Consider the following 5448-nt stretch of genomic DNA (forward strand, 5'->3'; position numbering starts at 1 on the left):
TTCTGGGGGAAAAAAAATAGGAGATGAATTAGCTAAAGTCCTCTGAACCCAAAAATGGACTAGGACAGTCCTTCTGTAATACCTTCAGATCAACATTCTATCTGGTAATAGCAATAAGAAACAAACTGCAATAGTGCCAAATAAAAATTGAGCTATTTGATGTCAACCTAAAAAGTTTAAGAATAGAATATGCCTCAAACCAAAAGTGAAATCATATTCTACAACAAAATACTGAAAGAATTTTCATTAAGTCAGATATGAGAAAGGAAATACATTATGTAACCAGCATATTTAATATTGCTTTGAAACTACTACGAAAGACAAAAATAAATGAGATAAATTTCAAGAGGAGGCTGCATTTTGTCATTATTTGCAGAAGACATAATTATATCTTCATCAACTGAAAAACTATTAAGAGAATTCAATGAAATATACTGTTACTAATGTAATATTAAAAAGTCACTAGTGGGGTCAGCAGATGGTATGTAGGTTAAGGCACTAGACCCTAAAAGGCCAACTGCATGGTCTGGGTCCTGGACCTAGAGGCTTGAAAATCATGCCAGGCACTAGTGTGTATGCACTCCAAATTTCAAAATACTGGAGGAGAAGGGATTGTGTCATGGTCAACCCCTGAGGGTGATTTCTTACTTTCCCTCTCTCTCTCTCTGGTGGGCACATACACCCTATAACAAAACTGGGGAAACAAAAAGTATCATTAGTATATTTCCATGCAAAAATAAACAACTCAAAACATACTACTTAAATACAGTAATTAAAACACCTTGTACTGGCATGATGACAAACATACAGATCTATGGAGTAGACAGCCCAGAAATAAACTCTGTCAAAAAAATTTCTGACAAGAGGTGCAAGACCATTCAATAAGTAAATGACAGTCTTAAAAAAATGGTACTGGGAAAACCGGATATCCACATGCCTACCTATAAACTTGGACCCTTAGGTGGTACCTTATACAAAAGTTAACTCAAAGTTGGGGTGTGGTGGTGCCCGCACTATGGCAAAAGTTAACTTGAAGTGGATCAAAGCTCTGAACGTAAGAGTTGTAACTATAAAAATCTTTGAGGAGAAAAGCTCATAACATTAGATTTACCCAGCAATGATTTCTTGAATATGACACTAAAAATACAGGCAACAAAAATAAAAACAGACAAATGAGAATAATGGGACTATATCAATTTAAAAACTTCTGTGCAAAAACCCCTATCAAAAGGCAATGCACAGAATGGGAGAAAAGATCGGCAAATCATATACATGAAAAGAGATTGAGTGGCCGAAGAGGCGGCGCGAGCGCCCGCCACCGTGAGCCTCGCGCTGTGCTAGGAAATGTGGGACATGTGGATTTGGGATATGAATTCATTTGAAAAACCATTGTTGGGGTATGAACGTGATTTCTGATGAAACTGGATTGGAATAATTTTCATGATCTTTGTATATATACACACACACACACACACACACACACATATTTTAAAATTTTGCATTTGACTTAAAATGCCATGAGAAAATTTGCATATTGCAAGGTGGTCCTAGCCACCTCCTTGATTTGTGTACTCTTGGATATGTTCCTGCTGCTTTACTTCAGTGAGTGCAACAAATGTGATGAGAAAAAGGAGAGAGGACTTCCTGCTGGAGATGTTCTAGAGCCAGTACAAAAGCCTCATGAAGGTCCCGGAGAAATGGGGAAACCAGCTGACATTCCCAAGGAGGATCAAGAAAAGATCAAAGAGATGTTTAAAATCAATCAGTTCAACTTAATGGCAAGTGAGATGATAGCACTCAACAGATCTTTACCTGATGTTAGAAGGGTGTAAAACAAAGGTGTATCCAGATAACCTTCCTACTACCAGCGTGGTGATTGCATTCCACAATGAGGCGTGGAGCACACTTCTGCGAACTGTTCATAGTGTCATTAATCGCTCACCAAGACACATGATAGAAGAAGTTGTTCTAGTAGATGATGCCAGTGAAAGTTTTTTTGAAAAGGCCATTAGAGTTATGTGAAAAAACTAAAAGTACCAGTTCACATCACTGGAATGGAGCAATGCTCTGGGTTGATCAGAGCTAGATTAAAAGGAGCTGCCATGTCTAAAGGCCAAGTGATCACCTTCTTGGACGCTCACTGTGAGTGCACAGTGAGGTGGCTGGAGCCTCTGCTCGCCAGGATCAAACATGACAGGAAAACAGTAGTATGCGCCATCATTGACGTGATCAGTGACAATACTTTTGAGTACATGGCAGGCTCAGATATGACTTTCGGGGGCTTTCACTGAAAGCTGAATTTTCGCTGGTATCCTGTTCCCCAACGAGAAATGGACAGAAGGAAAGGGGATCGGACTCTTCCTGTCAGGACACCTACAATGGCAGGAGGCCTTTTTTCAATAGACAGAGATAAATTGGAACATATGATGCTAGAATGGATATTTGGGGAAGAGAAAACCTAGAAATTTCCTTTAGGATTTGGCAGTGTGGAGGAACTTTGGAAATTGTTACGTGCTCACATGTTGGACATGTGTTTCGGAAAGCGACACCTTACACGTTTCCAGGAGGCACAGAGCAGATGATCAATAAAAACAACAGATGGTTTGCAGAAATATGGATGAATGAATTCAAGAATTTCTTCTATATAATTTTCCAGGTGTTACAAATGTAGATTATGGCAATATATCATCAAGACTTGGTCTTAGACACAGACTACAATGCAAACCATTCTCTTGGTATCTAGAGAATATTTATCCTGGTTCTCAAATTACACGTCACTATTTCTCATTGGGAGAGATACGAAACGTGGAAACAAATCAGACAACATGGCTAGAAAAGAGAACGAGAAAGTTGGCATTTTTAATTGTCGTGGTATGGGAGGTAATCAGGTTTTCTCGTACACTGCCAACAAAGAAATTAGGACAACCTTTGCTTGGATGTTTCCAAACTTAATGGCCCAGTCACCATGCTCAAATGCCACCACCTAAAAGGCAATCAGCTTTGGGAGTACAACCCAGTGAAATTAACCCTATAGCATGTGAACAGTAATCAGTGCCCAGATAAAGCCACAGAAGAGGACAGCCAGGTGCCCAGCATTAGAGACTGCAACAGAAGCCGGTCCCAGCAATGGCTTCTTCAAAATGTTACCCTTCCAGAAATATTCTGAGACCAAATTTATGAAATGTAAAAAGAAAAAAAGAAAAAAATACAGATTGACTGGGCTACCTCAGCATACATTTCTGCCACACTCAAGTGGCAAAAAAGGAAAAGTGCTTTCCTCTGCAGGATGTAAGGTTTATCAGCCATTAAAACTTAGACTCCTCTAGCTTTTCACTAGCTGTGAACCAGCCTTCCTGTCAACGGACGTGAAGCTGCATAGTAGGGAGATTGTGCACACTGATGTTTACAAGACTGAAAGAGTTTTTCATCAAGACGACGGGAAAGAACATTCAGACAGTGAAACAATCAACGAAATGTGCTTTCTGGAGAGCTGTACCGTTCCTGGTCTGCTTGCACGTTGGTATTTTCTGCTAAGTGTGCTGTCACAATGAAGAGATGTCCAAGGATTTTTTTCCTGATTAGAACTGGTAGCTAGTATACTAAATATTGATATAAAAATAAAGAACTGGAACAAGATTCAGAATCATAAAAAGAATGTTTTTACAACAATAAAAACTATATAAAACAGGGTTTAAAGGAAATTAAAACAGAACTAAGAGAAGTACAATTTGTTGGGGCCAGCAGTTAGCATAATGGCTATGTCGCTGGACTCTCCCATGTAGTCAACCGCAGTTCGCGTCCTGGACCCAGTGGCTTAAAACTCATGCCGGGCGCGTGTGCGTGTGTGCCCAAGACCCCGAGAAGAGAATGGAGGAGAAAGGATTGCGGCGTTGCCATCCACCCCGGGGGGTGATTTCTCACTTTCTGTCTCTCTGGCGAACGCACGCGTCCTATAGCAAAAACCTCTACCAAAACAAAAAGTACAATTTGTTATAGTATAGTATCAAATTTCTATATAGATTTTATACCTCAGTGGGGAAAAAATAACTGATTCCAATGACATTTTGTTTTCATATGTGATAGTCATGGATGCTTTTATTTTCCTTGGGTTGCTGAATTGAGCTGTTTAAAAAAAGCCTCTTTCAACATAGTTTTAATTTCTTTCTATTTTTTTATTTGGTTTATGGGCTGTTGGAATTGTAAAACTGCCTTTTAAAAATGGAAATTTAACATAATGTCTGGTCTCAAATGAACTAGTTAGATAACTCAGTTGCTCTTGGGTCAACTGGGCTTATAGACTTTCTCATAAATCTCTTTCTCTCTCTCACACACAAACACACACACATATACACACACATACAATCATAAACAAAAAAAATTTCCTATCACATTTTCAACCTCTTACCTTGATTCAACTGATTATACTTAATACCCAAGATTCATGTTACTGTACTACAGATTTGTTTCACAGCAATAAACCTTCAGTTCTTAGTTTATAATCCCACTTAACAAAAGGTCTGCAGAAGTGATTTATTATTTGGGTATTTGGAGATAATATATTTGATGGGTTTTTGGAAAACCTTTTTCACTCCATACCAGATATACTTCATTGTCAAGTGCATATTTAGATTAGATTCTTGAATTGTAATGTTGATTTTTTTTTTTTTTTTTTTAATAAAATTTGACTGAAAATGTTAAAAAAAAAAAAAAAAGGAAAGAGATTAACACCCAGAAGTTATATAGAACTTCTTCCATTAAAAAACAACCCCTCCTCGAGAGTAGTAGATGGTGTAATGGTTACATTGCTGGACTCCCACATAGTATAAAGCTGTTCAAGTCCTGTACCTGGTGGCTTAAAACTCACGCTGGGCACGTGTTGCATGCATGCCCAAAATCTCAAGAGAAGGGATCAGCAGTTAGCATAATGGCTATGTCACTGGACTCCCATGTAGTCAACCGTGGTTCGTGTCCTGGACCCGGTGGCTTAAATCTCACGCTGGGTGTGCCCAAGATCCCGAGAGGAGAATGGAGGAGAAAGGATTGCGGCATGGCCATCCCCCATGGGGGGTGATTTCTCACTTTCTGTCTGTCTGGCGAGCGCAAGAGCCCTATAGCAAAAACCTCTTTAAAAAAAAAGGGGGCCAGCAGGTGGTGTGGCGGATAAGGGCGCTGGATTCCCACATGGCCAACCATGGTTCAAGTCCTGGACCTGGTGGCTTGCTTTCTCACTTTCCCTTTCTATCTCTCTCTCATCAAATAAAGAAAAAAAAATAACAATAACAAATGGAAATAAATAAATAATTCTTTAAAAAAAAATCCTGGGAGGAAAAGTCAGGAGAAGGGATTGTGGCACAGCCATGTCTGGGGGGTGGTGGGGGGGTGTGGGGGGTGAGTGATTTCTCACTTTCTGTCTCTGTCTCTCCAACAAGCATGAAAAAAAATAAATAA

At 39.4% G+C, this 5448-nt stretch overlaps 1 pseudogene; it reads left to right on the forward strand.

The window, feature by feature from the left end:
* Positions 1 to 1517: 1517 nt before the first annotated feature.
* LOC102483540 (polypeptide N-acetylgalactosaminyltransferase 1 pseudogene) lies at positions 1518 to 3364 on the forward strand (annotated as a pseudogene).
* The last annotated feature ends 2084 nt before the right edge of the window (positions 3365 to 5448 follow it).

The sequence above is a fragment of the Tupaia chinensis genome, unplaced genomic scaffold, assembly GCF_000334495.1.
Source record: "Tupaia chinensis unplaced genomic scaffold, TupChi_1.0 Scaffold149798_1, whole genome shotgun sequence".
Lineage (NCBI taxonomy): Eukaryota > Metazoa > Chordata > Mammalia > Scandentia > Tupaiidae > Tupaia > Tupaia belangeri.